Source organism: Tachysurus vachellii, chromosome 2, assembly GCF_030014155.1.
Source record: "Tachysurus vachellii isolate PV-2020 chromosome 2, HZAU_Pvac_v1, whole genome shotgun sequence".
Lineage (NCBI taxonomy): Eukaryota > Metazoa > Chordata > Actinopteri > Siluriformes > Bagridae > Tachysurus > Tachysurus vachellii.
This window is the reverse complement of record NC_083461.1, coordinates 1,581,048-1,605,736: the sequence shown is the minus strand read 5'-3', so window position 1 is coordinate 1,605,736 and position 24,689 is coordinate 1,581,048. Positions and strand designations below refer to the sequence as shown.

Below are 24,689 nucleotides of genomic sequence, written 5' to 3'. Positions count from 1 at the left end.
GTATTAATTAATGAATGCTCTCACACTATGTGATTACTAAAGAATTAAACTGTAAAACACATCTTGACTTATGCTCGCAAAACCTTTAGACAGAGTGCTGCTGCAGTCTACGAGTGGCAGATTTATCACCTTTAATGTGGTTAAAACCTTAATGGCCTCACACTTCTGTTTGGTTTGAGCTGTTTGTGCTCTGGTTTCCATCACACCAGTGAATGTGTCAGTGTTAATGGAAACAGCTCAGTGGTTTAAAGTGGTATAAACTAAAACGTTGATTGAAAAGTTGGTTGAAACATATGGCCTCACATGTATTCATGATTCTACATTAAGATAAATAAATAAATAAATAAATAAATAGAGAAAGAAAGAAAGAAAGAAAGAAAGAAACATTTATCTTCAGATGCATTTAAATCATGTATTGAATAACAATTTATTTTTCAGTACTGTTGAGTTAGTATTTATTCAGTACATTCATTGCAGCTCTACATGAGAGTGAAACATCTGAGACTTTTTTCTTTGAAAAATATATTAAAGCCAAAAAAATAATATTACAACCATGCTACATTTGTTACTGCAAAACATGTCAATGAAATCACAGACCAAGATGGAATATTAAGATCTCAGAATTAAAGATTACTATGGGATTTTATATTTATTATAAATATTAGTCGATTAACTGAATAAAATAAAAAAAATCTAGGTAGAAAAACAAAGCAATTACTACAAAAGTCTTAAGAGGCCATGCATTATTATTATTTTTTCTTTCTTGTTTTATCGTGATCATGACTTAATTTTCTCGTGGTTTTTGCAAAAAAACATGTTCTAGAGCAGTGGTCTTCACTATTTTTTTCATGTGAACCACACTGATAGGACAAAGTCAATAGGAGAGCCACTGTCACCGCAAAGTATGCCAAGTTATTCAGTCTTAAATAGCTTATCTGCTTAAATACAATGTACAATATTGCAATACAATAATTACTCGAGTTGCGGATGATGCATGCTCCCCATCAGTTACCTCTTTTGTCACTGTCACATTGCTTTGTTGCTGTTCATTTTGTGCGTGGGATTGTTTGATAAGAAATCGATCCATTTTTTAGTCCGTGTGTACAGTAAACACAAGTTGTTAACTAGCATGAAACACAAACTAGCTTCTGGCAGGCCACCAAAAAAAAGTCAGTGACGAGTCAAATAATATATATAAATATATATTATTATTTGTAATAGAGCACATTCGTTTTTCTATGCTTCACTGATTGTTTTTAATGTTATTTAAATGAAAAATACATTTTAACCACATGATCATATCATCGTATTATTTACTGCCATGCGAGCCGCATATTAAAGCTTGGCGAGCCGCGCAATGAGTAACACTGTTCTAGAGGCAGCAAAAGCTCAGTAATGCAGCATCATGGATCATTATGTTGGCTTTGATCAGGGACTTAAACTGAAACAACTCTCTGTCTGTCAGTGATTGACAACTTCCACATAAGTGTCTGACACTTAAGAAGGAGGCTGTGATGTCTGCAACTTTATTATTGTTATTTTTCTCGCTATACAATTAAGAAAACTGATTTTTATTATGTCGAGATCACAACAAAACAAGAAAGAAAATATGTAATAATGCATGGTTAATTACAGCAAAAGTGAAACTAACACATTTTTCCTATTTTTTTTTACAAAAAAAAAAGATTGTAAAGATAATAACCAGAAAGGCAAGAACTCCAACTCTAAACATGGAAAGATAGCTCATCACCTGAATCTGGAAACAACAACCTGTATGGAAAAATACAGATGCTTTAAAACACTTATGTTTTAGCCTATTTTTTTAATGAAGAAGAGGTCTTACTTATCTTCAACTTTTCTGGTTCTTTATTATGAAAATACACACAATGTATAAATCTACAACTTGTATAAATATTGTATGATTTATGAACAGTGAGAGGTTGTCGCTATGGAACATTCTGTTATAGACAGTGAAAGGAAACCAAATTATTACTTGTTTCTGGGCTGCTGGATGAATCTCTGTGTGTTGTTCCAGATGTATTGCGGTGTGTCGTCTCTTTATCTTTACAGATAAATCAGAAAAGAAGAAAATAAACAGAAGTGATACTAATTATAAATAAAGTGAAATATTAAATATTTAATACATATGTAGACATAATTCTAGTTAAAGTGTTGATCTGGAATTAGCAGGTTATCAGAGTAAAGCTGTTTACCTGCAAATTGCAGACGTGTTCCAGATGTGAACTTCACTACATTTCCTTCCATTTCTCCACAGAAATATTCTCCTTTATCATCTTCTGTTGTTTTTTTAATACTGAGATCAAATTTATTGTCATTTACACTAATACTGAAATGAGAATCATTAAATCCTTCATCAAATTTGTAGCCCAAATTGTTCTTGTATAGTTTTGCAAAATACTGAGGTAATTTTCCTGAACTCTGTCTGTACCAAACTACATTATCTTTCTTTGTGACACTTTCAGTGTTACACTTCATAGTTACATCTTCTCCACGCTTTACTGTTATCACATCAATCTCCTTGATGTCAGAAGTTTTCACTGTAAAAATGTTTAATATTTGATGTCAGTAAATGAGTTAAATATAAAATATTATTGTTTTACATTAAAGTTTCAGAAAGTTACTCACCAGCTGTGAAGAGAGAAAAAAGAGCACAAAGAGCGACAAAGAGTCTGATCATCGTTCCTGTTCAGACCAAGTGATCTAATGAACTTGTGTGTTCAGTAGAAAACCAGGTCCAGACTCACACCTGATTGGATGTTTTGAAGCTGTGGACTGATTTGATTGGTCCATTAGCCATAATGAGGTGTGAAGCTCACAGTGAATTCTTGTCTATTCTTATGGTGTGACGACTCACATGACTTTACAGATATGATACACTGGAACTTTATCAGTCCTGTGTGCTGAAATCTCTCTGAAAGATCTTTTTATTAATGAAGAGCAAAAAATGTTTATGTTCTACTTTGACTCAAACTTAAGAACGTAGCTTTACTTTAGAGCTTCCAGTTTAAGCTTAAGCTCCAGTTTTTACCTTCAATGACCTTAAATATTTATTTACTTTCATATTATTGTAGTTAAATATACAAAAACATATTTAACCATCCCAGTAAGAAGCATTGAAAAACACACTTCTGATACTTGTTAATGGCATTTTGTTTTCTTCGAGGTAAACACTAATAATAGCATAAAACATGTCCTTGTCATCTGAACCCGTAGGTTCTTAACAAAAGTCATGAACTCATGTAGGTTTGCATTTAACAAATGAACTACAACAGTTTAAGAAACCTTGTTCAGTCTCAGACACTTCTCAACCATCCGTTATGAACTGGTGCGATTTGGGGGACGTCAGGATGTAGCCCGGACATTTTCCATGTGCCTTTTGTTTCTGTTTTGTGTTCACACGTCTGAACCACTCTATTCCTTCCCACCTCAGCACACCTGCCCCTTTTGTGTCTAACTGTCTTTCTTATTTATTCATGCTGTGTTGCTTTTTACATCGCAGAATCTTTGTTTTATCTCTGTAATGCCTTCATCTTCTGTGTGTTGTTTTTTGAATCTTGGTTTTCTCCCCCCACCCACCAGTGTTTCCCAGTTTTTGTTGTGTTGTGTTTTTATTTAATAAATCTTGTGTTTTTAGCTATCCCTGCATTTGGGTGTGAATTTTATTCACAAAGACACCCCTGTTCTCTGACAGAAATTTTCCGCCACTCTCCAACCCAGCAGGATAGCGTCTAGCCTGACAAAAAATTATGGGAGCATTTTTTGTATTATTCTTTCTGCCCTTTAGATTTTTGGTTTGTTCCCTGGAGTTTTAGTTTATTTTTCATTTTTCTTTTTTTTTTTTTTTTTTAGTGGACATCACGCATCTGTTCTAGTAGAGGATGCTGCCTCACTTTTTTTCCTGTGGAGGACGCCAAGCCTGGATAAATATAGAGGGTTGCGTCAGAAAGGGCATCCGGCATAAAACATTGCCAAATTTAACCATGCAAATCGTCAGTACGAATTTCATATCGGATCGGTATGCCATCCACCGCCATTGGTGCTGTTGACCTACAGGGCACCGGTGGAAATTGGGCTACTGTTGGTCGAAGAGGTAGAGGAGGGAGGAGAGTGTACAGACAGAGAGAGAAGAGGAAAGGTAAGAGTGTAGGACTGAGAATAGGAACTCTGAATGTTGGTACTATGACATCGAAAGGTAGAGAGCTGGCTGATATGATGGAGAGAAGGAAGGTGGATATACTGTGTGTACAGGAGACCAGGTGGAAGGGTAGCAAGGCTCGTAGTATAGGAGCAGGATTCAAGCTGTTTTATTATGGTGTGGATAGTAAGAGAAATGGGGTAGGTGTGGTCCTGAAGGAGGAGTTTGTGAGGAATGTTCTGGAAGTGAAGAGAGTGTCAGACAGGGTGATGAGTCTGAAGTTAGAGATTGAAGGGGTGATGTTGAATGTTGTTAGTGGTTATGCCCCACAGGTAGGTTGTGAGTTAAAGGAGAAAGAGAAATTCTGGAGTGAATTAGATGAGGTGATGGAGGGTATTCCCACGGGTGAGAGAGTGGTGATAGAAGCGGATTTTAATGGACATGTTGCTGAGGGGAACACAGGTGATGAGGAGGTGATGGGCAAGTTTGGAGTTAAGGAAAGGAACCTTGAAGGACAGATGGTAGTGGACTTTGCTAAGAGGATAGACATGGCTGTGGTTAACACTTATTTTCAGAAGAGGGAGGAACATAGAGTGACTTACAAGAGTGTAGGTAGGAGAACACAGGTAGACTACATCCTACTGTATGTAAAAGGAAGTTCAGGATAGTATCCAGAGGAAGAGATTAGCCAAGAAGAATTGGGACATGTACAGGACTGAAGAGAATAGACAGGAATACAAGGAGTTACAGCGCAGAGTGAAGAGGGAGGTGTCTAAGGCCAAGCAGAAGGCATATGACGAGTTGTACACTAGGTTAGACACTAGAGAAGGAGAGAAGGACTTGTACAGGTTAGTTAGGCAGAGGGATCGAGATGGGAGGGATGTGCAGCAAGTTAGAATTATTAAGGTCAGAGATGGAAGGGTGCTCACAAGTGAGGAGAGTGTACAGAGGAGATGGAAGGAATACTTTGAGGAGCTGATGAATGAGGAAAATGAGAGGGGAAAAAGAGTAGAAGGGGTGAACTCTGTGGAACAGAAAGTAGATAAGATTAGAAAGGATGAAATCAGGAAGGAGAGGATGAAAAGTGTAAAGGCAGTTGGTCCTGACGACATCCCGGTAGAGGTCTGGAAGTGTCTAGGAGAGGCAGCAGTGGAATTTTTAACTAGTTTGTTTAACAGGGTTTTAGAGAGTGAGAGGATGCCTGAGGAATGGAGAAGGAGTGTGTTAGTGCCGATCTTTAAGAATAAGGGTGACGTGCAGAGTTGCAGCAACTATAGGGGGATAAAGTTGATGAGCCATACAATGAAGCTGTTGGAAAGAGTAGTGGAAGCTAGGTTAAGGAAGGTAGTGAAAATTTGTGAGCAGCAGTATGGCTTCATGCCCAGAAAGAGCACAACAGATGCAATTTTTGCTCTGAGAATTTTGATGGAGAAGTATAGGGATGGTCAGAGGGAGTTACACTGTGTGTTTGTAGACTTAGAGAAAGCGTATGAGAGGGTGTCAAGAGAAGAACTGTGGTACTGTATGAGGAAGTCAGGAGTAGTAGAGAAGTATGTCAGAGTGGTGCAGGACATGTATGAGAGGAGCAGGACAGTGGTGAGGTGTGCTGTAGGTCAGACAGAGGAGTTCAAAGTGGAGGTCGGACTGCATCAGGGATCGGCTCTGAGCCCCTTCCTGTTTGCTATAGTGATGGACCAGTTGTCAGAGGAGGTCAGACAGGAGTCTCCTTGGACGATGACGTTTGCAGATGACATTGTGATCTGTATTGAGAGCAGGGAGCAGGTGGAGTTCAACCCGGAGAGGTTGAGGTTTGCGCTGGAGAGACGAGGAATAAAAGTCAGTCGTAGTAAGACTGAGTACATGTGTGTGAATGACAGGGAGGGAAGTGGAACAGTAAGGTTACAGGGTGAAGAGGTGAAGAAGGTACAGGAGTTTAAGTACTTGGGGTCAACAGTCCAGAGTAATGGAGAGAGTGGGAAAGAGGTAAAGAAGTGAGTGCAGGAAGGTTGGAATTGGTGGAGAAAGGTGTCAGGAGTTCTGTGTGATAGGAAAATATCAGCAAGAATCAAGGGGAAGGTGTACAAGACAGTGATGAGACCAGCCATGCTGTATGGTTTAGAGACAGTGTCACTGAAGAAGAGACAGGAGCTGAAGATGTTGAGGTTCTCTTTGGGAGTGACAAGATTGGACAGGATTAGGAACGAGTACATCAGAGGGACAGGTCATGTTGGACGTTTGGGGGACAAAGTTATGGAGGCCAGATTAAGATGGTTTGGACATGTTCAGAGGAGGGAGAGTAAGTATATTGGTAGGAGAATGTTGGACATGGAGCTGCCAGGCAGGAGGCAAAGAGGAAGGCCAAAGAGGAGGTATATGGATGTAATTAATGATGATATGAAGCTATTGGGTGCAAGTGTTGAGGATGCAGAAGATAGGGATAGGTGGAGAGAGATGATTCGCTGTGCGACCCCTGAAGGGAAAAACCGAAAGAAGAAGAAGAAGAAGAAGGAACAGTAATATTGGTAATATATTCCACAGCACTGGAATAGTTATGAAATACACAGCACAGTAAAAGTAGTGTAATCCAAAGCATGGAAACAGTAATATTCGATACAGGACAGGAACAGTAATATTATCCACAGCACAAGAAGAAAAAATTTACAGCATTGGAACAGTAATATAAAAAACTGTGTAAAATCTGAGAAGCAGAGACCAAAAAAATGTCCAGTTAGGCTGGTCGGCAACCAGCAGCAGCAAAGGAGATGCAGGAGCCTGACAGGGCTTATTGTACTGGAGAATTTATCAAACCCAAACTCAGAACAGAAACTGTGTTTTAAACCTAATGCTTGCAGCTACTGGAAGCCAGTGAGGGAGCACAGCAATGGGGTGGTGTATGAGAACTTTGGAAGGTTGAAAAATCCAAAGATCCTTTCAAAGGTCAAGTTGTGCTTAGATGTAAACCCCTCAGGGTTTTTTAAACGAACAACACCTTCATGTCATTTTCCCCCAAATTAGTGCAAGGGAAAAAAAGGGGTATCAAAAATTTTTGTGGGGGTGGCACAAATCCGGAGGGGGGGATCAACCCCGGGGGAAAAAACGCGTTTGGGTTTTGTTTTAATTTAAAAATTTTTTTTACTTTTTTCATTTATTTTCCCACCAGAAATCAAAAACCGAGAAACCTTTGGGGGATGGGGAAAAAAAAGGGGAAAAAGAAAAGAACCTAGGGGGGGTAACTTTAAAAAAAGGTGAGGAAAATTAACCGGGGGGACCTGTGTCAAATGGGGAAGCTGCGGGAAAGGGGTATTCCCCCCCTCCGTTTCCCTTTTATGAAAATTTTTCCGGGTAAGACAAAATTTTTTTTTTCCCCATAAATCAATTTTTGGGTTTTGGCTGTATTATACATGAAAAAAAGTCGGGGGGGGGGGGGGGGAAGGGGGGGGACCATCATTGCTATCACATCAAAAATTTTTCAGTACATTTTTAAAAACTCACAACTAGAAAGCGTTTTTTCAAAAGGATTTTTTTTTGGGGGAATCCAAAAAAACCCCCAACCCCCCCTTTCTTCCCAATACCCCTTTCCAAACCTGCTTGCCCTTTCCCCCTCCCTCAAACCCCCAAATTTTTTTAAAACTTTCGGAATCAGCAAAAAAGGGGGATCTCTTTTTAAAAAACTTCGTGGGACCCCTACAAAAAATTTACGAAATCCCAAAAACCCAAAAAAAAATCAAACCCAAAAAAAATTCCGATTTAAAAAGGCATAAAAACTCCAAAAAAATTGTTCCCTTTAAAATCACAGATACCCGAATGTCGTACAAAACCCCAAAAAAATCCCACCCTTACACGCCCTTTTTAACATAAAAAAAAATGCAAATCCTGGGGGGGCACGAGATCCCCCCGTTAAAATAGTTTCCCGCGCTCTGGGGGTTTAAAAAGGGGGTGAGATCGCGTGGGGGGTTTTAAACTTCACCTGCATTAAAAATTTTTAAAAAAAAAAAAATTTTTAAAAAATTAAAATTTTTTAAAAAAAAAATTGTTACATTTTTCTATTTTTTTATTTATTTTTTTAAACCCCCAAAGGGGCCCACCATCCTACTCCCCTTTTTTTTAGTCTTTCCCTACCCCCTATGGGCAAAAAAAAATCATTTTGTCCCCCCGGGGGGCCCCACAATGTTGTGGGGAAATTTGGAGCACATATATTGCACTTTAATAGAATGCACTTTTTTTTTTAACAAAAAAAATTATTTTCGGGGGTGTTTTTATAGCAATTTAACGCAGTAAAAAATTGCGCCGATTATTTTGGGGAACCCCCAACTTGCTAAAAATTTTTTTTTAAATTTTTTGCCTTTCTCGTATTTTAAACCTGGGTACAAATACCCATTTAAAACAGTAAGATTCAAATCGACAATTTTTTTGGCACTCAGGGCTTGTTTAAAAAACCCCCATGAATGTTTTTTCCCCAAAAAGTTTATTTCATATCAAAAATTTAGAACAAATTGGGTTTTTTTAAAATTTTTTTTTTTTATATAAAAAATTTTACCTTTTCCCCCAAATTTCCCCCCCGGGAAACGGGGGCCCCCAAACCCCAATTGGGGACTTTTTTTGGGGAGGGTTTCATGGTTTTCTCTTCCCCCCTTTTAAAAGGGGGATCCAATAAAACCCCTAACCAAAGGGCACACTGGGGGAATCAAAACTTTTTAAATTAGCCATAAAAAGGGGGTTTCTCTCTTCCACCTTATTTCTCCTTGGGTAATCCCCCCAACATCCCAAAGCTTCACCCAAAACTTTTCCCGGGGGGTCCCCAAATTTTTTTTTTTCAAAAATTGATGATCTTTTAACACCTAAAAAACCCCAGAAATTAAAATTTGGGGAAAAATTTAAGACAAAATGTTATAGTGAAACATACTTCTTCATAGGTTTTTAATAACCCCAAAAATTTTTAAACCATAAAAAGACGATTGTGCTTCATACGTTTTGAAAATTTTTCTTTATGATGTTTTTTAAAAATTTCTTTAAAAAAAATTTCGTAAACACTTCAAATTTTTTTTTTAAAAAGGGGCCCAAAATTTTCCCTAAAATTTTTTTTTTTATAGATCACAACCTTTGCGCGAAAACGGGGGAAAACCCCTTTTTCCCCCCCTTTTTTGGGACCACGCTTTTAAATAGACCCCAATCCCCTTAAAAATCCCATTTAAAAAATTTTTAAACTAAACCCAAAAAAATTTTTACTTTGGGGAAAATTTTTTTTTTCTTCCTCTTCTTTAAACCTCTCTCCGGGGCAAGTTTTTCTTTTTTTTAAAGTTGGCGTTTTATCTTTGGGTTCCCTTTTTTTTAAAAAAACTGCATTTTCATTTAAAAAATTCTTTTTTACCTCTGAAATTTTTTAAAACACTAATTATTTCATTTTTTCCATGTTTTCAGAAGGGGTTTTCTTTTTTTTTAAAAGGGGTTTAAAAAAGGGTAATTTAAAACTTTAAAAGGGTAAAACGGTTTTAAAAAATATTTTTAAAAAAAAACTTTCCCTTTTAGTGTAAAATTTTGGGGACTGCAACCAACCCCCCCTTTAAAAGAAAGTACTGACTTCCATTTTAATATGAACTATATTAATTTTATCTTTAAAGTTTTCCCTCTCTTTCCCCCCGGTGGCTTAGGGGTTAGCACTTCGCCTCACACTTTCCGGGGCGGGGGCGTTTCCCCCCCCGTGACCGAGGATTTTGGATAACTAGAAATAAAAAATAAAAAAATTTCCCCCCTCTATTATTACTGAATTTTCAAAAAAAAAGGTCTCGATTTTAACTTTTCTAAAATTCTAAGGGGTTTTTTTAAAAAAACAAAAATTTTTTTTCTTTTTGGGCAGGGCCAAAAAAACCCAAACGCAGTTTGGGGAAAAAAAACGGGGGTTTTAAAAAAAAAAACATGAAACATAACACCCGATAACCAAACAAAGACAACAGTTTTTCCCCCACCCCCCAACAACAGGGGAAAATTAAAAAACAAAAACAATTTAGCCCCCGAAGGAAATTTGAAAAGGGGGGGGCAACAACGGGGAAATTTAAATTTTTCCCTTAACATTCACACACCCCATACACATAACATACACCAACACAAAAAACTATCTTTGATGGAAATACAGCCCCAAAAAAAGGGGTTTAAAAACCCCCCAAATTTTACCGCAGACTGCAACGCCCCTTTGCCTAAAAAATTTTGCAATAACACTTTTAAGTTTTATTCATTAATCCTTAGCATTTTTACATAAAATTTTTTTAGGCTTTTTTTTTAAAAAAAAAGCCCTTTTTTTTTTGGGAAAATTTATTGTAAAAACATTTCTACATTTTTAAAACACTTGAAACACTCTCTCTAAAAAACAAAACCACATGCATTTCTGTTAAAATGAAAAATACTGCGGGTTTAAAAAGAGCTCCCGCAGACAAAAAAAATGCAAACATGGGGAAATTTACCATCATTTAAAATTTTTTATAATAAAAAACCTTTTTATTATCAAAGGGGGGGAAAACCTTTCCCCCGGGAAAAAAAAACCCCCGACAGCCGTTCACTCAACCAAAAAGTTTTCCCCCAAAAGTTTCTCCTTGAATAAAAACCCCAAATCCACAAGTTACACAGCATGTTTAAAACTCTGTTCTTTGCCCCCAAAAAGGGGGATGACAGAGCCGGGGGCCCATAATTTTAAACCCAAAAGGGCTCAGCTTTTTAAACTGAATGAATGCACCTTTTTTAAGCTATAAGGGGTTGTACTTTCCCCCCCGAAAAATCAAGAACTTGGGCTATTTTTAGGTTTCTTTCCCATTCTGGGGGGGAAAATTTTGACGATAGAACCTGACCATGCACCACCTATTTGTTAAAGCTTTGAAATTTTTAAATCATTGGACTTCCTTCATTTTGATCCAAAAAACACATTGGAGGAAAACCCCTCTACCACCCCACCGGGGGGGCTATTCTACTTTTTCTTTCCAAAAATTTGTGAAAAGGGCAAAAACCCCCCCCTCCCCCCCAGCCTTATTTTTTCTGCCCCCTTTTCTTTCCCTAGATCTAAATTGAAATTTTTTTACCATGCTATTTATTTCTGTTTTCCCCAAAAATAAAGTTTCGGGGCCCCTGTTTTTTCCCTCCCTTTTCCCCCTTGGGCAATTAATTGAAAATTTGGGGTTAGCTTCACTTGTTTATGGACACAAAAATTTTTTTCAGTTATTCAATGGGGGCACTAGGGTTAAAAATTTGATTTTTAAGGAAAAAAAGACATAAGCTTACAAAATACACCAAACTTGACGGGGAAAAATTTTTTGTACTGGGGCCAATGGGGAAAAATATTTCCCGTTTCCCCGAGGAACCCCGGTCTTTTTTTTCAAGTCAGCAAAAAAACCCTTTGGGGTTTATTACGACTCCTGCCTCTCTTTTTCTGACTGTAAGCATTAAAACCCCCAAGGGCCCCGAACCCCCATTTTGTGTCCCCTTTTTTGGTTTTCCCCTTTCAAGATTTATTCAGGGATTCCTCCCCCCATTTGCACATAAACAAGGGGCCCTTTTAAACCCCCTTTTTAATTTTTAACATCCCTAATCAAAATTTGAAGACTAATTTAAAAAGGAAATTTTTTTTAAAATCTTAAAAAAAAAAACCCAAAATTCCCTACCATTTTTTTTTCCGGGGTACTTGGTTGCAGTCACACATTGTTTTGGGGACTTTTTTGCAAAAATTTTCATTTTTTTTTTGGGTAAAGGGGAAAAAAATAACCTCTCATTAAAATTTTTTGGTGTTTATTTGAATGAGGGTTAAAATTTTTTTTCCAAAACCAAAATTTTTTTTGCCCCCCAAGGGGGGGCCCTCCAAAGAATTTTTTAAAACCTCCCCTTCTTTCGGAAACTTAAACCTTTACTGAACACAATAAACCATACTTTTCTTTTTAGATGTGCTTCCTTAGCCCTTTTTTTTTGAATCTTCCTACTGGAAATTGCAGGGGGGGGTGCCATAACAACCCCTTGGGGGAAATGCAAAATGCCCTACCAAATTAACTGGGCAAGCCCCTTTTCAGGTTGGGGAACTGAGGGGGGCGGAGTCCTTTTTTAAAAATGTTATTACTGCAAAAAAGGGGGGACCCAAATTTCCACAATTTACCCACGGGCCACCAAAAAAGCGAAATTGCAAGAAAGATGCAATGTCCCACTTACTGCCTTTTCCCCACCAGTTCTCATTTCCCCTAACACACAAAACACACACAACACACACACACCCCACAAAACACACACACACACACAAACAACAAATACACCACACACACAATCACCTACATTCCCCATTTAATAATACTTATTTCAGAAATTTATTTTTTAAAATCTGTTTTAAAAAAACAGCAGGAAAAAAAAAAATTTCCAGACCCCGAATGATAAAATCATTTTTTTTTGGGGGAAAAATTTTAAAAAAAGGGGGAAACCCCCAAATTCAGCATTAAAACCCACAATGAGGAAATAGGTTATATTTGGGGGATAGCTACAAAGCCCCAAAAAATCTAAGGCTCCTTCACTGGAATGAAGGCTCAAAGCTTTTTCCCTCAAACCTTGCCCCAAAACCCAAAAATTTGCTCCTACACTCAAATTCTTCCTCAAACCCTTTTAAAAAAAACCCCCTCTTTTTTAAATGCTTTGGCACAGGAATTTCATGCTAAACAGGTTTGTCCTTTTAAAACCCTTTCTTCCTGAAAGGGGAACTTAAAATCACCTTCATAACATTCTAGCAATCTCACTTTCCCCTTTTTTGTTGGGAAATTTTTTCTAGGGGGAAAATTTTTCAGTTTAATTTTTTTAAAAAAAGGTGTGGGGGGGAAATTAGCATCTCCTGGGTTTTGGGGTTTTTTAAAAAATTTTCACAAAGCCCCCCTATTTCCTGAGGTTTTTTTTGTGCTTTTTACTGGACAACAAAATTTAAATTTTTTAAAAAAAATAAAGGGTTGGGAAATTTTATTAAAAACAAACTTGCACCAAAAAATTTCTAACTTTAAAAAAAACCCTTGGGGGGGGAAAAACCACACTGTCCCGGCTGGGTTTAATTTTTCATCTCACCTAGATGATAATGGGCTTAAAGAAACAACAAACCAAAAAAAATTTTGTTTCAAAAATTTTTTTTTGCTTAAAAAAGGAACCCGGCTTATTCGGTTTTTGGGGGTAAATGAGGGGACAAGGGGGCTTGATGAACTGTAAATTTTTTTAAATTTTTTTACTTAAAAAAAATTTTTTTAAAAAAAAATAAGTATTTAAGACATCGGGGAAAAAAAAAAGTTGGGGTAAAATTGCTTAATAAACAAAAAAAAAAAATGTGGGTTTTTTTCTTTTTTTTTAAAAAAAATAGTCTGAAAACATTTAAATAAAAACCCTTTTTGGCACTTTATCCGGGGTTTTAAAAAAAAATTTTTTTTTCGATTTTAAATTTTTTGCCCCGAAATTTTTAAATTTTAGGGGTTTAAAAGCCAAACTCACAGTAATTTTAATCTTTTTATCCCCTTTTTTATCCCTTTAATATTTTTAAAAGGGTTTTTAAAAATTTAAAATAAAACAGAAAAAATTTAAAAAAAATTGTCCCCCAAAAATTTTTTTGACAATTTTCCCAAAATCAAACAAAAAATTTTGTTTTTTTTTTTTTTAGAAAAAAAACCCCCTATTTCAAAAAAAACCCAAAACCCCCGAAAAGGCTTCCCTAGAAAAAAACAAAATAAAATAACAATTTCTCATTTTTTTTAACTACTAAATCTTCCAAAGCTCTTGGGGGTGGGGTTCTGGAGGGTTTTTTAGCAAAAAACCCCGAGATTACGATAACAGAGAATATATTGGAGGCTATTAATAAGGGAATAATCCAGTTGTGTTCACCTGGAATGATGAAAATACACACAATGTATAAATCTACAACTTGTATAAATATTGTATGATTTATGAACAGTGAGAGGTTGTCGCTATGGAACATTCTGTTATAGACAGTGAAAGGAAACCAAATTATTACTTGTTTCTGGGCTGCTGGATGAATCTCTGTGTGTTGTTCCAGATGTATTACGGTTTGTCGTCTCTTTATCTTTACAGATAAATCAGAAAAGAAGAAAATAAACACAAATGATACTAAATATAAATAAAGTGAAATATTCAACATTTAATACATATGTAGACATAATTCTGGTTAAAGTGTTGATCTGGAATTAGCAGGTTATCAGAGTAAAACTGTTTACCTTCAAATTGCAGACGTGTTCCAGATGTGAACTTCACTACATTTCCTTCCATTTCTCCACAGAAATATTCTCCTTTATCATCTTCTGTTGTTTTTTTAATACTGAGATCAAATTTATTGTCTTTTACACTAATACTGAAACGATCATCATTAAATCCTTCAACAAATTTGTAACCCAATTCTTTATCCGTGTATAGTTTTGCAAAATACTGAGGTAATTTTCCTGAACTCTGTCTGTACCAAACTACATTATCTTTCTTTGTGACACTTTCAGTGTTACACTTCATAGTTACATCTTCTCCACGCTTTACTGTTATCACATGAATCTCCTTGATGTCAGACGTTTTCACTGTAAAAACGTTTAATATTTAATGTCAGTAAATGAGTTAAATATAAAATATTATTGTTTTACATTAAAGTTTCAGAAAGTTACTCACCAGCTGTGAAGAGAGAAAAAAGAGCACAAAGAGCGACAAAGAGTCTGATCATCGTTCCTGTTCAGAACAAGTGATCTAATGAACTTGTGTGTTCAGTAGAAAACCAGGTCCAGACTCACACCTGATTGGATGATTTGAAGCTGTGGACTGATTTGATTGGTCCATTAGCTGTAATGAGGTGTGAAGCTCACAGTGAATTCTTGTCTATTCTTATGGTGTGACGAGTCACATGACTTTACCAGTCCAGTTTATCAGTCCTGTGTGCTGAAATCTCTCTGATAGAAGAAGTTTAATAAAGAGCAAAAAAATTTTTTGTTTATCTTTTACTTTGTCAAACTAAAGAACTTTACTTTAGAGCTTCCAGTTTAAGCTTAAGCTCCAGTTTTGTACCTTTAATGACCTTTAATATTTATTTACTTCCATATTTTTGTAGCTAAATATACAAAAACAATCTCTTAATGGTTCCATTCCAGTGACAAGCATTTAAAAACACACCTCTGGTACTTGTTAATGGCATTTTGTTTTCTTTGAAGTAAACATTAATTATAGCATAAAACATGTCCTGGTCATCTGAACTCATAACAAAACACTTAACAAAAGTCATGAACTCATGTAGGTTTGCATTCAACAAATGAACTACAACAGTTTAAGAAACCTTGTTCAGTCTCAGACACGTCTCAACCATCAGTTATGAACTGGTGAGGTTTGGGGGATGTCAGGATGTAGCCCGGACTTTTGCCATGTGCCTTTAGTTTATGTTTTGTGTTCACGCGTCTGCCCTATTCTTGTCTATTCCTTCCCACCTCAGCACACCTGTCCCTTATGTGTCTAATTCTCTTCCTTATTTATTCGTGCCTTATTGTGAATCCTCGTCTTTGTTTTATCTCTGCAATATCTTCGTGGTCTGTGTTTTTTTTTTTTAAGTCCCATTAATGAATTCCTGCCCAGACTCAGCCCGGACTTTGGCCATGTGCTTTTGTTGATGTTCTGTGTTCACGTGTCTGCCCTGCCCTTGTCTCTTCCTCCCCGCCTATGCATACCTGTTCCTCATGTGTTGATTGTTGTTAGTATTTAGTCGAGCCGCGTTGCCTTGAGCAGCGTATAATCCTCTGTTGTCTGTTGTTGTCGTGTCATTGTCCTGTTGTCTTTTGTCTAGTCTGTGTCCCGGTTTCATGTTTTTTAAATGATTAAATCCAGTTTATTTTACGCTATCCCCTGCATTTGGGTCTGTTTCATCCCTGCGTCATTGACAATTCCACAGCACAGGAACAGTAATATTGGTAATATATTCCACAGCACTGGAATAGTTATGAAATACACAGCACAGTAACAGTAGTATAATCCAAAGCATGGAAACATTAATATTCGATACAGGACAAGAACAGTAATATTATCCACAGCACAAGAAGAAATAATTCACAGCACTGGAACAGTAATATTAAAAACAGTGTAAAATCTGAGAAGCAGAGTACAAAAACTCTCCAGTTAGGCTGGTCGGCAAACAGCAGCAGCAAAGGAGATGCAGGAGCCTGACAGGGCTTATTGTACTGGAGAATTTATCAAACTCAAACTTAGAACAGAAACTCCAAAATACTTCCACACGTTACATGCAGCACATGTGGGGACGATGTTTTTTTATGTTTACATTCACTGCATTTCGTAGATGAGTAGAGCACACGGACAATTCTTTTTTAAAAATGCTAGTTTAATGATTTTAGGAAGAGTTAGGCCTTTACCTGTCATTTGATGACAACCAGTGAATCAGCTATTTTGACATTTAAAGGAAGTTCATTTTACTGGCTAGGTGCCAGGAGAAGAGTTCTGATGGTCAACTACCTTGTACTCCGAGATATGGTTGGACCAATCATGCAGTGCTAAAGGTCAGAGAGAGCATGGTGCAGTGTGAGGAGGGATAAGAGCTTTGAGGTAAAATCGTTCTCAACCATTTTTGGGTTTGTTGGTAAGAACCAGTGTTTGAAACCTAATGCTTGCAGCTACTGGAGGCCAGTGAGGGAGCACAGCAATGGGGTGGTGTATGAGAACTTTGGAAGGTTGAAAAATCCAAAGATCCTTTCAAAGGTTGAGTTGTGCTTAGATGTAAACCTGCCATCAGAGGGTTTCATAGACTGAACAAGCACCTGAGTGGCCTGTGTGTATAAAAATGGCCGCATACTTCTGATGTTGTGAAAGAGAAACCAACATGAACATGTAAAATTGGCAATGTGCGAAGAAAAGGACATTTGCTTATTCATGGTTACTCCAAAGTTGAGTGCAATGGATGAAGGGGATATCGGCAAATTTTCCAGGGAGAGCACAAGATCCTGACATGGGGATCAATCACCTGGGATAAACAGCAGTTTGGTTTTGCTGGGATTGAGTTTCAGTTAATTAGCTACGAGCAGAAACCATTGTGGATGAGGGCAGGTAGGAAGGAAAAGTCAAGTAACCTATGTGAGTATATAGCTTCACTAAGAAGGTGAGTATAGAGGGAGAAAAGTGAACCAAGTGGTGAGCCTTGTGTGTCACAATGGAGAAGCTACATGGAGCGGATATTGATCCCCTCCATGTTTCCTGTTATGAGCACTCTTCCAGGTATATCAAGTCTTGTGGTTAGCTTGAGTTATCTAGCACCATGTAATGTTTCAGTGACAGCTGTTAAACTCAACAACTAGAAAGGCAGCGATGTTCATAGTGGATTGTTTTCTTCTGGAATGCCTTCAAATCCCAACCCTGCCCTTTCTTCCAATCAGATGACTCTTCCAACCTGCTCCTGCCCATTTACACCTGCCCTCAAAACCACCCAATGCTAATTAATAAAATCGGGAATCTATGCAAATAGAACCATATCACATTGACAGATCACATTAAGGTGGAGTTTTACTCTGATACCAAATATTCTTTTTTCAGAAAAGTGTTTTTTTCCCTTCTTCCCTCTTCTTAATCCTCTTCCACCTGGTTGATATTTGCTGTTTTTAATGTTGACTGTTGACTCTGTTGTGTTACACTTTATAATATAATAACTGCATATTTATTTAAAAAGGCTCTCATTTTGACCTCTGACCTTTTCTTACACACTGAGTTTATTTGGCACTTTATGTGTCAGTGTTAAAGACCAGTTGTTTTGTTGGTCTTGTTTGACTGACTGTTTCGTAGATCTAAATGGTGACATCTTTATGCATGCTATGGTTATGATCTGTGTTCCACAAGGTTCTGTTTCAGGCCCACTGCTTTTCTCCTTATATATGCAAGCCCTTGGTGCAATGATTGGTGAACTTGGGATTAGCTTCACTGTTGTGCTGATGGGACACAACAATATGTTTCAGTTATGTCAGATGTGAGTCACTAACTTAATAAAATTGAAGATTGTGTGAAGGACATCAGACAGTGGAGGCTTACAAACTACATCCTGCTTAACTGGAGGTGTGAGGCGAACGTGCTAACCACTAAGCCACCATGCCCCCCTTGAAGACTTCAGCAGGAAGGAATTAGTGTTAAGTCTATAATGAACTCAGACATTACCCTGACCTATTTGTTTCTCAGGAGTACTTGGTTGCAGAACTCGACTTGACTTCAAACTGTTGTAGTCACACAGTTGTATGATGGCACTGTGGGCACATATGCACTTTGTTAGGGGGATACGGAACATCATCAGCCTCTTCTTCACTGTAGTGGGTGTTTAAGTGTGTAAAAGTTTATTATTAATTGCTAGTCCAACACCATAGTGATACTGTCCACCAGGAGGTTGCCTCTCCATAAGAATGTATAAGCACCTCCCACTTCTTTCAGAGAACCTTTGCATAAAAGCCTTCACTGAGAGCAGCAATATCCATACTTTTCTATTAGAGTGTGCTCCCTTAGCCTTTGTCTTTGAAGTCTTACCTAGCAGGTTAGCAGGGCAGTGGCTGGCCATGAACAACCTCTGGGCACTACTGCAAAATGCCCTACCAAATGTAGACTGGGGCAATGCACCCAGTTACAGTGTCTGGAAGCAGTGAGGGCTGTCAGGAGTCTTGTTGAAGAAGATGTTATGTACTGGCAAGAGGAGGCTTACACTCAAGGCTGTTCCCCATTTCACCACAAGGGATAGCCAATGGCAGCAGATTAGCAAGTTAGCAAGAAAGCATGCAATGTCTACTTACTGCACTTCCACACCAGTTGCATCATGTCACCATACATACAAACACACACACACACACACACACACACACACACACACACACACACACACACACATGCACCTTCATTTCCCACTTAATAATAGCTTTATTCCTGAGAAATGTAGATTTGTTAGAACTCTGTTAGAAAAGACAGCAGGATAAAAGATCCATATCCAGACCATAGGGTGACAGCCATGAGAGTGAGTAACATCATTTCATTAGGGGAAAACTTTAGAATGAGAGCGTGAACCACAACTTCAGCATTAAAGCCTACACAGTGGAGCAAATAGGTTATGATTAGGTGACATAGCTGCAAAGCCAAAGCTAATGCTAAGGCTCACTTCACTGGAACTGAGAGGCTCAAAGCAGTTCCATCAGAACCTTGCCCCTATACACAAATTGAGCTCCATGGACACTCAAGTTCTTTCAATCAACCTTAACACACCATGTCTTCTTCAAGCTCACTTTGTGCACAGAGACATTGTCATGCTAGAACAGTGTTTGTCCTTAAAGTCTTACTTCCAGTGAAGGAAGTGACACTGGAGACAACAAAATCGTTAAAAAACTTTAACACCTTGACGTGGTAATAAACAGAGATGGCGGACTCGAGTCATATGACTTGACTCGAGTCGGACTTAAGTCACAAATTTGAGATTTGAGACTTGCTTGACAAATATTAAAAAAAGACTTGACTTGACTTTGACTTGACATTCATGACTTGAGACTTGACTCGGACTTGAGTTAAATGACTCGAAATAACTTGTTTTTTGTTTTTGTTTTATCTTTTTTGTTTATTTTGTTTTTAAATCTGTTTTTAAACGCACTCAAGAGCGTAATCTAACCACGTGACACAGCAGGCAAGCAGAGGGAGCGCGCGCACTAACTAATAAACCTTAACAGTCGTGACGAAACATGGAAGGCGCTACACCAAAAATAATTAAGTTCGGGTACCGGGATTTTGTGCAAGATGAGAAGAGAAGAACAGCAGAATGCGACACATCGCTCACAATTGAATGACAAAGTTCTATCAAATAAAATTTTTTGCAAGCGCAATGTAGTGTAAATGGTTGGTCACTGTTTATGTGGAAATGTCAGCTTTTTTCCAATAGCACTTATAATTGGTCTTCAGTGTTAGGCTTTGAGTGAAAAGCGTATGGATCGTTTATGGGGATGCATATATATATAAAAAACAAATAGAAATATAAAAAACTTCAGAGTTGCAAGCAGAGCCACATTCTTGTCTGCACAAGCACACACACACACACACACACACACACACACACACACACACACACACACACTCAATTTAAAGGGATAGTTCACCCAAAAATAAAAAAAATCTTTTTTTAATTTTCTCACCCTCATAATGTTACAAACCTGTAATCATGAGGGTGAGAAAAAGATAACAGAATTTTCATTTTAGGTGAACTATCCCTTTAATTAATAAATTACTCACTCCAATCATCTCTCTCTCTCTCTCTCTCTCTCCCCAATAGTTAATTCACTTCAAGGTTTGTGGGATTCAATAATTTACGTTTTTTGGTTGACGTGATTGATTGTTGGTTATTCTGTTGTTAAAAAGGAAGGATCTAATTTAAGGATGTGTTCATGTCCCATTAAAAGGGAATGCCTGTTCAGAAAATGCCATTTGGTTGCATAGAAACCATTGTACTTTTTTATATATACTTTTCCATGGTCTTCTGCCATGTTTGAGGCATATTGAAATTTATTTCTGTCACATTTACATCTTATTCTTTGTAGTTTTGATTTTTATTCGTTTTTAGATTTTTATTGTATTTACAACTCACCTGGATGTGGACACCTTTTAAAAATAAATGCATATAATCATTTTTGTTGCAAATAAAACTCTCGTAGTCCATAAATACTGTAGATTTAACTTTGTTTAATATCTACATTTAGTTAAATTATCAAACATCTGTATGACTTGCCAGTGACTTCCTTGACTCAAGCTACGACTTGACTTGACTTGCTTGAGACTTGAAGGTTAAGACTTGAGACTTACAGTACTTGTGACTTGCACATGTGTGACTTACTCCCACCTCTGGTAAAAACCACACACTGTCCTCATGCTGGTGTTTAGTTTGAGATCATCTCACACTAGACGATGTGTTTAGTGCTTAAAATAGGAACCAGAGCTTATTCTGTGTTTTTGGGGCTATAAATGATGGCACAAGGCAACTGTGGACTGAACTGTAAGATTTGTTTATTAATTCTCTATTAAACAGAAATTTTAATACAACCAGTAAAGTCATTTAGAGACATCTGTGGGAATGAACATGTTGCTAAAATTAGCTTAAATAGGAACACAAAAAATACACTGTGGTATTTGTCATGTTTGTTAATGTAAATAGTCTGAAAACATTTAAAATAAAGCACTTCTTGGCACATCATCGGTCTCAACATACATTTTTAATCTGATTTAATGTTCATTGTCTGAAATTTAATTTCAGGTTAAACAGCCACATCTCATCAGTAATGTTGGAATCTTTATATTCAGCCCTTTTTCACTTCCGGCTCTTAATATTTCTGAAAAAGTTAATGATTTAGTTAAAACAGAAAAAAGTTTAAACAAATTGTCCACCAAGAAGCTTTTCTTGACAATTTAACCTTCAAAATCAAAGAATAATATTAGTTTTTTACATTTTAGAAATCATCTGCACTATTTCAAGAAAAAATGCTGAGAAAAACTGAAGAAGGCTTCAGTAGAAAAAACACAAAAGTAAAAAATACAATTTCTCTATTTTATTTTAACATGAGCGTAAACGTCTTCATGGCTCTTGGCTCTGGATGTTCTGGAGGATGAAGCAAAACTCACAGCTGCATAGTTCAAGACATGATCAGCAGCAGCAGTCTGATGAAGAACAAGAGCCGTTTATTAATCAGAGTGGATTATAAGACTAAAATAATGACTACACTGATATTTAGGTGAATAGATGTCTATTAAAATTCTCTGTGCATTCAGATGTGGATTTATTTAACAGAACAGAATCCCAGTTAATAGAAGACTGGATTACCTGATTGGTGGGAATTTGATGGTTGCTTGATGAAGCATCTGAACAATAAGACACACAAGTAAAGATGAAATTCACATCATACAACAACTTTATACAATAACTCTATAAATAACAACAAATAAAAATAAACAAACCTTTTCTGTGATTTTTATATAAAACTCCAACCAGAAGTGAGATTACGATAACAGAGAATATATTGGAGGCTGTTAAGGAAATAATCCAGTTGTGTTCGCCTGGAATGATGAAAATACACACAATGTATAAATCTACAACTTGTATAAATATTGTATGATTTATGAACAGTGAGAGGTTGTCGTTATGGTACATTCTGTTATAGACAGTGAAAGGAAACCAAATTATTACTTGTTTTATTGCGGCTGGGTGTTGTTGTATTACGGTGTGTCTTCTCTTTGTCTATACAGATAAATCATAAACGCAGCAAATAAACAGAAATGATACTAAATATAAATAAAGTGAAATATTCAACATTTAATGCATATGTAGACATAATTCTGGTTAAAGTGTTGATCTGGAATTAGCAGGTTATCAGAGTAAAACTGTTTACCTTCAACAACCAAAAGGGTTCCAGATGTAAAGTCTGGTGAACTGCCCAGCATTTCTACACAGAAGTATGTTCCTGTATCCTCTTCTTTCACATATTTAATGTTGAGATTAAACAATTTTACATCACTATCACTGAAGCGTCCATCATTAAATTCTGAACCAAGTCTGAAATCTTTCTCCACTGCTCTCCCTACCAACTGAGGAAGCTTTCCAAAACTCTGTTTGAACCAAACAAGTTTAGCGTTGTCACTGGACACGCCACATTTTATAGTAACATTTTCTCCAATCTTTATTTTTTTAACTTGAATCTCCTTGATGTTAGAAGGTTTCACTGGAAAAAACACATTGTTTAATGGTTTTTAGTAATAAAGTCAAATGTGTCATGAATTTTATTTTTTAGAATTTTATAAGATTCTTTAATATAAAAATATAAAATGTAACTCACCTGATGTTAAGAGGCAAAGAGCAACAAAGAGTGTGATCATCATTCTTGTTCAAACAAAGTGATAGTGATGTTAGGAACTCAGACAGTTCAGTAGAAAACCAAGTTTAGAGTCAACCCCTGATTGGATGATTTGAAGCTGTGGTCTGATTTGATTGGTCCAGTGGCTGTAATGATAACTGATGGTGGAGTTAATACCCAGATATGACATGATCTCATACAAGCAAATATTTTAATAAACTGACAAATCTTTCCATGTGGCTGTTTTCTCTGACTCCAGTGATCATAGAACTCTATCCAGATAATCACAGTGCACTGGAAAGTCCGAGATGACCTGCAAAGCTGAACTCAGCAGTTATTCACTTAGTTTATGTATTAATAAAAAAAATTTTCTAACTGACCTTAGAGCAATGAATACAAAAAAATGTGAAAAACACAAAAAGAGTGATGAGATCTCCACTAGAGGTGTGAACAGGTGTGTAATTCCCATTCCACCTGCTCCAGAAGAATTTATGGAAAAACAATCACAAAGACTAAGTGTAAAATATTTCACATGGTCAAGATTGAGTTTGCTTACTGTGTTGAGTGCAGGATTGTTATGTTTCCCAAGGCTCGGGTAGGAATGAGGAGATGGGAGGCAGGCTTGGGACAACTGAACAAATACTTTTTTTTATTATTTTTTAATATATAATTTATCTTTAAAAATGTCTTTTCTATTAGCATATGATTGAATTTCATCAGTTTCATTTTTCCTCCTGGTTCCATTCTGTATGCTAATGCACCCAGTTACAATGTGTGGAATCAGAGAGGTTTGGCGGCATCTTGGTGAAGATATTATGTACTGGGAAGGGGAGGCTTACATACAAGCCTGTTTCTCAATTCACCACTAGGTCTAGCCAGCAGAAGCAGGCTGAAAATTAGAAGATTAGCAAAAAATCATGAAAATCACTGCACTAATACACTAGTCTCCTCACATCACCCTGTGGACAAAGCTCCATGGACGCTTGAGTTCTTCCACTGAAACTTCACGCACCATGATCCAATTAAGTGGAATCTACATCATTCAAAGACATTCTAGACATTTCTATACTTTCACCTTTCACTGTTTCTAGAGGAAGATGTCAAAGTATGGTGTGAGTGGGTAATCTATCATCTCATGGTTTGGTCACTGAATAAATCCTTTTCACTATTATAACCTGAAATTTCTATTATTATCCTGGGACACTGGAGACAACATAATGTTAACCATTTCTACTAAAGATAATGGTTACATTCTTATTTATGCAAAACTTGCACACAAACTGCTGCTGCATTTTAACACCTTTTATGTGGCATAAACCACATGCTGTCCTCATGCTGGTGTTTGGTTTAAGAACATCTCATACTAGACAATACATGTGAAAGTTAATGGAAACATCACACCTGCTTAAACTGTTTCAAAACTGAGGAAGTGTTTAGTTGTTAAAATAAAAACATTCATTGAGAACAACTCACACTAGACAATACATGTGAAAGTTAATGGAAACAACAAACCTGCTTAAACCTGCTTGTTTCAAAACTGCTTAAGTGTTTAGTGCTTATACACATTTCATTCATATACATTTTTGAATATAATCAGTGAGGCCCTTTAGAGACATCTGTTCCAATGAACGTGTTTCTAATTTTCTTCAATAGGAAATATA

General features: G+C 36.9%; 1 long non-coding RNA gene across 1 annotated transcript in view; it reads right to left on the bottom strand.

The window, feature by feature from the left end:
• Positions 1-22,840, bottom strand: part of LOC132861828 (uncharacterized) — a 28,036-nt gene extending 5,196 nt beyond the window's left edge. The window contains exons 1-2 of the long non-coding RNA XR_009649977.1: positions 22,567-22,840; positions 22,365-22,415 (exon numbers count right to left, since the gene is read on the bottom strand). This is a non-coding gene — a long non-coding RNA (uncharacterized LOC132861828). The remainder of the gene's footprint in view (positions 1-22,364; positions 22,416-22,566) is intronic.
• Between the last annotated feature and the right edge of the window lie 1,849 nt (positions 22,841-24,689).